Consider the following 12,252-nt stretch of genomic DNA (forward strand, 5'->3'; position numbering starts at 1 on the left):
ATGTACATACATATGTATGTATGTGTACCGAATACTTTTAAAAAATTATTTTCGAAATCAATAACAGATTATGACATATGGAATATCTGGGAGATGTTAAATATAATATTATGTAATAAATTCTTTAATAGATATCAATAGTATGAAAAATAGCCGAAAATATATCTTTGTCGATGTTTGATAAATACATAATAAATAAATAATATATTTGTAAAACTGTAGATGTATTGTAATTATAATTTCATGTTATATTACTTAATGTTACGTCAAAAAGCAAATTATTACTCATCAAAGCGTAAAATTTTTCCATTTCCTTACTTTTAAATATATTTTCGAGTTCAGTAGGGCCATCATATTCAGCAATGTTATCAAAATCCGTTGATTGAGAGCTGTTTAACTCAGAATCTCCAAGATGTAGTGATATATAGTCATTTTCATTGCCAAATTGATAAGAATTGCGTATTAGTTATTTGTAGCTGCTTTTAGGAATGTCTATAACACTTTGCCTAGAAGGTAAAAAACTGCTTGTTAACCTGTTTCTTAATATTCATAATCTTTGTGATAACGATATATTAAATATCTTGAATTTGATGATTTTTCTTATTATATATAATTTTATTCATTATGTATACAAAAATATATATGAATAAGAGAATAAAAAAAGTTAAAATAATAATATTCGATTTTTCCGTTTCTCTCTTACCCCGTTTATTAGAATTCCAAAGGTAAATCGACTTCATTATGAGTGGCCAAATGTTTCATTAAACAGACATAATTCTTTGGAAAAACTTCATGGCAATGTTCGCACGTTATTGTACCATCCTGATTTAATGTAACATCATCATAACTATCACTTATCCATTTTTTAAGTTCTTTCGCTGTATTTTGATCAATTCTATGTTCAATTCTTAAATGTATTTTCATACTGGGTGTCGTGGTGTAAAATATATTATATATTTTATGACAACTATCACATTTTACTTTATCGTCTTGTGTTACAGTATAGGAGCATTCGCTTTCTCCTATTTTGGAAATATTTTGTTTAAATGCCATTTGAGTGTCTTTAGTAGAAACGAACTTTAGTAGAAACTCGATCGAAAAATGCCAAGAGGCGCGATAGTGCTTGTCTTCTAATTCTGAGTCGAAAAAAGCTAAGCGGTCAGCCTTGTTTATAATATTAAAAAATGTACACTTGCAGAGTTGCTTCAATTTTGTCTTAATTTGCTTATGACCAAACGGTAACAGTAAAGACACGCATCGACAAAGACCGAACATGCAATTACTGTGAATTTACAAATTGATGCGCTGGCACTTTTAAGCACTGAACAGGAGCGCGATCGCGCTGCTTGACACTGAAACGGTCAATAATGATATAAATACCTCTATGTTTCCATCTTCTGTGACTTCTTATATTGGAATAGCTTTTCTGAAGAGCATAATATTTATTACAAAAATTGCACGTTGCACCTTTAGCGATTCTTGTAAAATACGGCCATACATAGGAGGAAATACCCATAATATTCGTTTTGTATCAGAGACTGTATATGACTAAATTCAAACGAAGAATAATTTCAACGACAAACATAGAAGTTAATAAAGGAAACAGAGAAAGGTCGGGAAAAAATGTCTTTGTATAAATGTAAATATTGATACACAATTTAAATGTGCCTAACTAACTTTACGATTAGTTGTTTATTCACTGCTGGTAATCTCATTGTTTGTAGGAAAAAATTACAGAAAGTGAAATTAAATAATCATAAATATTGAAATAAATGTGAATATTAAAAATTATAGATCTGTCTGTGAATCTGTATCGATGAATTAGCAACAATTACTTCTATCAAAATAAGTATAAATTACTACTTTGATAAGAAAGGATAAGTGCGAGATACATTAATCGAGGAGTATAATATATTTTACTGTGTACTAGAATAACCCTATGTTATTATATACCCTATGTTATATATGTATATAAAGAGATATATTATCTTATTTATTTAATAAATTTCTTACTTATCAAATTGCATCAAATACATATTACTTTTTTTATTACAGTCAATACACAAATCATTGAATTGGAAACAAACGCGGCTTATGTTATAATATTATATAATATTTTTAAAAAATATTTTGTAACTATATTTAATAAATTAATTATCAGAGCTTTTGTAAGCAAGCAAGCTTTATGTATGTCCACTTAATTAATAGCTAGAATAATTGTTCTAACAAATAAGTTATTGTTTGAAAATTTTTTGGATTGAAAATTTTACCCTTGTTTTTTTTACATCTTTTTCATTTTTGTACTAAAATAATTATAATTTACGATAATTAATTTATTTAAAAATAAATACCTTAGGAACTCAAAAAAGATTCATTTTTTGATGATTCACTTATCTCTCTATATCCATTAAAATAAATTTATTCCTCGATTTTTAAAAGAACGATTAGATACATTACTTTAAAATTTCTTTCCAAACTTCTTCTCAAGAGGCATATTAAATACGATTCAATTGCTTATTTTTTAAGACTTTCTCGATTTATCAGCGTACAATATTTAACAATAGGAAGCAACTGTGGAGATCTTATTGCGTGAGATGCACGATGGGATGCAAAAATTTATCGAGATTGAATTATATAGAAATTTTTATAAGGTTATTGAGTTTGAAATTTATTTCAAAATTGATGTAACATAATGAATATAAATAATAGAAGAATCATAGGATAAAGGATAAATACTTTTCTATAGTATAATAAACCTATATTATAATAAATAGTTGATCATAAAAATTTTATTTATCTTGATTTTTATAACAAACTTTTTTTAAAAGCAAGAAGTTTTAAAACTATACTTAATTTTGAACAATAAATAACATTTTAATCAACACAATAATTATTATTACTATTGACAACAATTTATTGATAATTGTCAACAATAATAATAATTTGACATATAGGGTTATGTTTCTGTAATTATTATTCCTGCTACTTCGACATGTCTCCAACTCAAGTTACTATATTTCCCTATACGGATGCGTAGAACGAATCTTATTGGTGAATCATTTTTGCTTCTTAGTTCCGCTCGCAGCCAATGAGAGAACGTATAGACGAAATAATATTGTTTTTCCGATTTTTATTAATAGAATGAAGAATGATAATATGTTCTAAACCATCCTTGGTTAATAAAAAACTGATGTGCAAAAGATGACATCGAATTATGTTATTGTTATCGAGAAAAGTGGTAATAACCGATCCGAGCTCGGTGAAGCGCATACTCCCTCCGTCTTTTGCCAACCGTAGGTTGGCAGCAGTCGAGAGTAAAAAGATTTTCCACCTCTATCGCTATTTTCATTAATTCGTCAAAAGAAAGACATGGAAAAGAACTTTCAAACTTTGAAAACTCTCGATAGCAACCTATTCTATACCAACCTATTCTATACAAACGAATGCACAAACTGTACACTTCTGATCGATAAATTGACTAAGTAGATGCAAACTTTATGTAAGCTTTAATAAAGCTCAGCGCTTAAGAATACACCAATTTTCTTCAAATATCTTCTCTATGATGTAATGATAAATAAGAAAAATAAAATTTAATTTAGAAGATTCACGGATTTAAAATCCAAAAAATCTCAGCGAAATCTTCGTATTTAACGCCATTTCGATACATCGAAAATTTCTTAATCTCACGTAGGCTGGTATAATTAGCAGCGAATCTACATTAAAAGAGAGAGAGAGATGGAGAGAACAAGAGAGCTTTCGGGGGAACGCTAGCGAGACAACTGGTGAATCCGGACCACGATGGTAACCTTCAGACGACGGCGACGACGGGAAGGTGGAAGCCTCACAACAGGGGTTTCGTAAGATGAGCTATGACGCTACACGGTAAAGTTAGCGGCTTAGCGTCAACGTTTGACAAATTGTGTGCCTCCGCCTCGCGCGCCATTGGACGACATAGCAATCTCCATTCTCTCTCTCCCTCTCTTTCTCTCTGTATCCGCGGCAATGACACTTCGCCTTTGTCCTGACTCTGACGCGCATTTTGTTGAATGGCCACCTTTTCGGGCGTACATACACAATGTGGCTCGCGGGCATATTAAACAACAAAAGACGTTCCTGGAAGACAGTCCGCGTGATTCGTAATTAATTACGAGCGGGATAAACACGTCACGATGAATCGCGACCTGGACGTTCAAGCAGCCTTGATTAATCGCCACTTGAAGATTGATTTAATCTCAGCGAAAAAAAAGAAAAACACATACAGTCTCAATGATACGTATATCCAGATCCCTTTCATACAGATATCATTTTGGAACAATGCCTAAAGTGTAAAGTACCTCGTCCTGCAGTGAGATATGACGCATGATATTTTCGTTGTTTTATGTGACGCGCGACTTTACAGAACATCCTCTATAGAGAACCTTCGTGAGATCTTCCTCGTGAGATCTCTTTTAGCCGGAGATTCATGTCGGAGGAGCAATCGAGAAGTTAACAAGAAGGCGGGAGTTCGATAGAAAGCCTCAACCTACGCGCAGAAGATGCGACCGATAAAGGAACATTGTGACTTGATCTCCCGCAACATCCAACGCGCACTCCACCTTTCATCACGACTCCGGATCTTCATCTCGTCTGTATCGCCTCCTTAAAGCGATGACTCCCCAGGATATCTGCGCGCGCGCGCGCTTTGCGTTTCGTAGAAACGTAAATAAGATTAATCGTGACGTGCGAAACAGTCCGCGTCTGCGAGAGAACACGTGTTGCCCATTCCTGCTCTATCCACTTGGGTGGCTCCGCGACCGCTCGATTAACATCTGGATATCGCGATGCTCTTCACGGCGAACGACGTTCGATAACGACGTGTCTGTGAACATCTTGCGTCCAGCACGTGAACATGCCATGTTAGCGGAAAGAATGAGTTTATTTTGCATCTTTGTATCTTTCTACGTATTTATATGGGGGAAAATAGACCACTGGAAAAAGTAATCATTTGTAATTTTATAAATTGCATCACAATGTAGTGACCCTCGAAATTGCGATTAAAACATGATTTTTCCTTCTTTCTCATTATAATATAAAAATGTTGATCTGTGCGAGCAAAAGAATATCGATACATCATCACCGCAACTTCAAGGTGCCATAATCTCACCCTACTTGCAATTAGAATAAATCCAAGGAAAAAACAGGTAAATGATTCTACAGTTTAATCTCAGTTTTCCGAAGATACGAGGCAATTTTCGGGAGGAGGTAATTTAGAGGGAGGGCGACCTATTACTCCGAACAACGCACTGTTTCAATAAACCCGTGGGAATTGACGACGTACAGGAGGACAGGACGAAGCGTCCCCAAAACCCGCACAGTGTGTGTGGCGGCTATACTGAAATATTAAACGAGAGAGTGCAGGACGCGCCGCATACGCATCCGCGTACGCACGTGTTCCCGCGTATACATACATGCATTACACACGTGTACCCGTGTACGTACTTGCTATTTTGTTGCACCGCCATGTACGTGCATATTAACCGGTTTCGGTGGTTCCAGCCTTGTGTGCTCGTCGACCGACGCTCTAGGGGGTCGCCGTACAGTATGTGTCTGATAAATATTATAATTAGCTGATGCGGCTGATGGGACAATATAATTCGTTTACGCGTTAATTCTTGCTGCCTGGCATCGTAGACTCCCCTGATAATGCCACTGCCGAAACGCGTAGTGTCAGTTGTGCGACAGCGTTGGACACTTTGCCGTTAAAAAGTCACGAGGACTTGGAGCAAGTATATACGTATCACGAAAGATAAAATCGAATACGAGAGATCGGACAAAAATAACTTTTCAATTGCCGATAAAAGTAATCTCGATAAATCAATGCAAATCCCAATAATCGCTTAAGTAAAAAAATTGCCGACATAATGTTATTAAGAAATATATGTACTCGAGATAAATTGATATATATAAACATACACATGCACGTATATATATATCTTTCATAATCCATCCCGTATCAATTGATCTTAAGCGTATCGAATCGTATCTGCGAGTGTCTTTCCCTTCTCTTATTTTCCCGTTTCCCCAACTTCCTCATCTCGTCTCGATCTCCCTCCTCGTCCCACTAACGCGAACGTTATCCGATTATTTCCGACCGCCATTTTCCACGGTCCCACAATGCATCCTTCGATTGCGACGGGTCTCGATTGTATTTTCGTAAGTGATATTTGCTGAGAAAACTTTGGCCACTTCACTCTAATTGTTTCTCTCTCCCGTCGCGTCCGCTCTCGCGGAGAGAGCGAAATCCGTCACGGTGAATAAATATCCCCAAATAGACGTACCCTCTGGACGCGCGCGAATCCGCTCCATTTCCAAAGAATCGCGATATTTTCCGCCCCGCGTTAACATATATTTTTAAACTTTCATCTTACACAATTCGATATCGAATCCCGAGTTTTCAAAAAATTCAATAAAACCCGAGAGCATCGGGCTCCCGTGCGCGTAAATCGTTCATAAAACTTTTGAATCCATCATCGAACGTCGAACTCGAGCTACCGCGAGTTTTATTTTATACATTTGTGCGCATACATACGTACGTCGTGGTTATAAAAATTTTTTTCAAATCAGTCCCGAGAGGGAAAAGCCAAACCATTATCCGGCAATAACATGATTTATTACGGCCTCTAAAGTTTAATGAGACGTCGTAATTAATTCCGCGATATTCAAGAGATATTCTAGACACTTTACCAGCGAATATTGCCAAGATGTTTGCTAATAGTATTCACAGTTTGATGCGCAATTATCATATCGATTCGCTCGTTTATTTTTCACGAATTTGCGAATCGACGACAAAGAGTGACTCGAGAGACTTATTATCGGACTTATTATCGATATAAATCGGTTCGCGCAATTGTGCTAGGTGTTAGAAACGAGATTACGCAAGATAGCTCTCTCTTTTAGAATCCTCCTGTGCGGTATAATGGAGTGATACGAAACAAAACAGAGAAAACAAAGGGAACCGCAGGCACGAGAGTGGGTTTCTGGCTTTCGGACCGGCCACGTGCTGGTGTTACCGCAAAGCATACGCGACCACGGACGGTACGTGTGGACAAGTGTACACCAAGAAGGCGTAATGGACAGCTGGCAATTCTCATGCGAACGAAAATTGTCCGCTAAAGAGCATCATGGTCGTTGTTAAACGCTGCTTTACGCGTTAATTATTATAATTGACTATAAATAAATCACGCGTAGCGAATCGGTCCTCACAAGTTTCTAATTTAAGATAAGTTACTTGCTGTTATATCTTTCCTCCGCAATAAAATAGATAGACATTGATAAAAATATTGAAAGCTTGTAATTATGTTATTTTAACTAGAGTTAAACTAATGTTGCATAGAAAAAATTCTCCTCTTAATATCTCAAAATATACATTCGTGAGGGAATAAATGGAATAAATAATTTTTCCAATTTCCAAGAGATGTAAGGGGAATAAATGCGATTGCGTCGACTGACATCTTTCGAATAGAGCCGAAATATATTTAGGAGGATGAAACGTTAATCTACTTTCGATACAAACGATGCATCATTTGGTACAAATATAGTGCACGAGCGTATGGAGTAATTTACAGACTGCAGAGCGAAGAAGTGCCGTTTATCAATTATTGACATTCGCAGCTCTTTGCCAATATTGACACGTTCGCGCGCGTACGTGTTTCGCCTTGCTGGCCAAGCGATGCGCCTGGTCGGAGCCGAAGCGAATAGCGAGATAGGCCGATGTTAATTCCTGAATTATTCTCGCCAAATCGAATCCCCATTTATTAATTAACCCGCGGCACGAAACCCGCTCGGGCGCGAGCGCACATAGCGTAGCATGGCGCGGCGACACGTATTTCCTGGCAAAATTGGGCTGACGTGCAACGCGCGCGGAATACACATTGGGAGTCGGGAGTCAGTCGATTCGATCGTCGGACGATTGCCTGTAATGTCGGGTACGTGTAATGCAGCGGCGGTGGCACGCCACCGTCACACACAGGGAACCGGAGCTAACGAGGTTCGCTACGGTATTACCAGGCATCGAGGGAACTCGACATCGTCGTCATCGTCGTAGTCGTCGTAGTCGTCGTCGTTGTCTGGATGCGAGAGACCGAAATGTAAATGAGTCAATACACAATCGTCGTTACAACTTGGACGACTGTAATATTTATCGTGCGTCGTATCCGACAGTAGAGACTGTTTTGTCAGGTCGCAATTCCCATCTGAGAAGGCGGTGAAATCAAATGTGACGTGACACTAAATGAATGTTTAAGTTTGAATCGAAAGATGTTACAAAATTGCACTGACATTTTGCATGTGTATGTGTATTTATAAGTAAAAAAACATTGATTTTTGTATATGCTTTTAAAAAAATGTCTTGGAGAAATATCTTAAAAGCATCACTTTTAATACACATATATTTTTAAATATCATACAAAAGTCTTAAAAATATTTTTACAAATATTTTCAAAATTTATCAAAAAATGTAGGATATAATTTCCGAAAAAATTTTTTGAAATTATCTACGAGTATATTTCTACTCGATTGAAATAATAATTGAATTTATATCGCGAAGCTTTTAAAGCACTTATAGTTAATTGAGAAATGCTATACTATTAAATAAAAAAAATATAAAATACTATTTATTATCTATCAGTATCGAAATAATAAATGTATGTACATTGAAAGTATATATTAATTAAAATAAGAAAACTCAAATCAAAGAATTATTGATACAAGAAATAGATGCAATTATGCAAAAACTCATATCGATATTACATAGCAGAAGAATTTTTAGATTTTTTTCATCACGACATTACTTTTCGAAAGATGTTTTAATTGAAGAATTTCGCGTAAAAAGAAAAATTAGAATTAAACGACAAACAATAACAAATGTAAACCTGGGGTATTAATAAAAAACTTTATTATATTTATTTATTAATAATAACTTTATATATTAAATATTTTAAATAAAACCCCGATAAAAAGGAGTACCTCGCAAAATTTCGCCGAAGGCACGCGGATCGATCGATTTTCATGAATCTTCGTGAGACGACGCTCTACGTCGGTTGCTGGCGAAATGAATTCACGAAAAACGGGTGGGATTCTTTATCGGGCTGGCTATTCCCAGCAATATGGACGCATATAAGGTCCGACTATTTGCAGAAGAAAAGGTCCAGGAGGATGCAAGTAGGTAGATACGTCAGGTACGTACATATACGATCGGTATACGATATCGGCGCCGGTGCACTTTGCAGCAGGCGCGCTGACGTGCGATCAAGGGATAAATTGAATTATCATAAAGAAATTGCGTCCGAATATTTCGTCCAGTTCGTATCGAATGCCGGCGAGTAGATGAGAGGGCGCCGATAGCTTTTCCAATATCGCCACGAGCCGGAGACCTGCATCGGGAATTTTAAGAATCTAGACTTTTCTCCGGCCTCCCCGGTACGTGGACGTATACAAACACATGCTCGAAATCCCATACGTATTTATACTCCGCTAGGAAACCGACGGGAAGAGTTGAGGAAGGGAAAGAGAGAGAGAAATCGGTTTGCACTTCGAATCACTTTATCACAATTGTCAATTGTCTGCCGGAGTAAGACAATCATCTCGCGGAGTAAGGATGTACGGACGTGTAGAAGGATTGAGTGGATTTAGTCGTAGATATTTTGGATTCGTTTTGATTTTCACTTTCAATTTACACGTGTCAAACGCGATTTGGAAATTTGAAAACTCTCTATCGACGGATGAGACATGATGAATACATTTTTCCGCTCAATCGAAATCTTAGATAGTTTCTGATTTAAATCACACATATTAAATTTAGATAATAAAATTAATTTGCCACGTGATATAAAACATGTATTTATTAAAATATTCAAATCATACTCATGTAAAAAAAAGATTTCATACATATTGAATGAAATAATCATATAGCCCATCAATTTTGATTGACGTAAATATAACTCTCTCTCGTATGAGTTGTATATATATATATATATATATATATATATATATATATATTCTGATATTATCTTTCTTTACATAGAACTAGTACATGTGTAACATACGTCCGCATATCGATATATCGCTTAATTTTAACCACATGGATGGTGTATATAATGTAAGCCTAATATCGTTAGAACTTGCATGTGCAAGCGGACGCCATACGTTGTGCATCCTGAGCACAGGCATCAAATACCCGACACCGCTATTATACGCTCATTTCAGGTTAATACTCGACTGATGTTGTTACATCAATCTAACGACTGACGGTTAGGTATCGGGCATTAAAATTGACCGCCACTGAGGGCTGCATCAGCGAAACGCATTGTCTGTTCTCACAAAGTTATCGTGCACGTAAATATACTGGAATCTAAATTATCGAGTAAAAGATGTCTAAGCGAGAAATATCGATATTCATCTAAATAATTATTTAAATTCCTTTGCACGAATTGAAAATTTTAGACTTATTGAATGTCAACTTTGAAATGCAATTTGATTAATGATAATTCTTTATTATATTCAAATTATATTTTTAAGTTTTCCTTCTCCTTCCTTTTACTATGAACGAAAAGCTCTAATGTATTTTTAGACGATTGAAATAAAATCAAATTGTTAAATTTAACTCAACTGTACTCTTTTAAAAGAAGTCATCGATCTTAAGCACAGGATATTACAAATATAACGAAAATAGATCATATATATGTATCTGTGTTTCAGCTGTAATAATTAATAATAAGACAATAATAGTCCATATAAACTTTATCTTGAATTCTGACGAGGATTACATTGCATTACGATGCAGCAATCGAGAGAACCGGATGTTCGCTGCGAGGGGGAAAAACCAGAGTGAGCACAAAGGTCGTCTCGTAAACGAGTCATTTTGAAACCTCGTTCCTGTCTGCTGAAGAAGTACCCGCGAATCGTAAAGTCTCGCAAATCGCCCCTTTGCCGTCTCGTATATAATACCCATGTGCTCATAATTCGTAATTTCATTTTGGAATTCGCCGACTTGGCGAACTTAGTGCGTGTGCGCGGCACATGTGCGCTGACGTGAGTCACACTGTCAGGCCGCAAAAACCGGGCGAATCGTTAAGTAGCCGCGCACCCACAAAAATCGTGTACGAGCAAATGTCACGTACGTACATATATATATATGTATTATATATATATGTGTATCTGTTGTGTGTATGTGTGTGTGTGTATAGGTACTGCACATCGGACACGTCACGAACCCTCCGGGGGAGCGCCAAGGGGATGCGAGTTGCATCCAATTCATCATCGCTCACCCTTTGTGCCGCTCGCGCCGGCGACGCGGTTGTCCCATCGGATTGTGCGAATGGGAGAAAGTAAATTTGTCACGGTGTATATATATATATATATATATATATATAGAATTTCGATCTGAGATATACAAAGAGATCTCATTTTACCTTGCAATAACGATAGTATATATTTTTGTTTGAGCGATCAAACACAATTAATTAAATTACCTGAAGCTAAATTATAAATTTGCAATTATAGAAATAATGTGCCCTAAAAAATATACTTATTATGTATAGTTATTAAAAGAATCTATAAATGCTAGGCATTTAATAAAAATTAAAAATACAAATAAATATATAATGATATTTTAAACAAAAATCCAATTTAAAGAATTTAACTGATAGGAAATATTTATTAATTTGTCGCTAAAAGAACATCTCGATTGTTTAAAGAAGAATCGTTATCTAAAAATATTAGCTGTGTTAAAGGCTTGATATAAAATATATTTAGCAATATCGAGTTCTATTCTCTTAAAGTAATACAGTACGCTAGAATTCTAATCGATTGATAATTATGTAATAATTATGTTCAAATATTCGAAGTAGAATTGCGCAGTAATAATTATTACGGAAAGGAATTTATATGCCATCGAATTTCGATTGATATTTTGTTGAACGCATTGCTCTTTCATTATTAATATATCGAGTCTACCGCGTTAACTAGTTGATTCACAGATTTCGTAAAGTTATTAGGGTTTCCCGCGGATGCAGCTTTATTATCTCATTCGGTTTGGGTATTCGGAGGGAAGAGAGGCATGCGGGTGTGCCGAAAGGCACACCTGATTAAGAATGCACCCTTCCAACGGTGTCCATGACCCGTGGTTAGGGCTGGTGACATTAATAGCGAACACAACCGACGATCCAGATCCCCGCGGCTTACCCGCGTCTTATATTTAATTCAACGCCGCCGCTA

The 12,252-nt window shown here is 36.1% G+C and overlaps 1 protein-coding gene and 1 long non-coding RNA gene across 10 annotated transcripts in view; one reads left to right on the plus strand and one right to left on the minus strand.

The window, feature by feature from the left end:
- Ten-m (teneurin transmembrane protein Ten-m) overlaps nucleotides 1-12,252 on the plus strand; it is a 683,381-nt gene that overhangs the window by 204,627 nt on the left and 466,502 nt on the right. The window lies entirely within an intron of this gene.
- LOC145970920 (uncharacterized) lies at nucleotides 37-1,541 on the minus strand. Its single transcript, XR_014438673.1, has 3 exons — nucleotides 1,381-1,541; nucleotides 704-1,022; nucleotides 37-506 (listed from the first exon to the last, which is right to left on the minus strand). It is a non-coding gene; the product is annotated as an uncharacterized LOC145970920 (long non-coding RNA).

This window comes from Camponotus vicinus, unplaced genomic scaffold (genome assembly GCF_025532165.1).
Source record: "Camponotus vicinus isolate PSW18456_S1 unplaced genomic scaffold, iyCamVici1.0 SCAF_4, whole genome shotgun sequence".
In the NCBI taxonomy this organism is placed as follows: Eukaryota; Metazoa; Arthropoda; class Insecta; order Hymenoptera; family Formicidae; genus Camponotus; species Camponotus vicinus.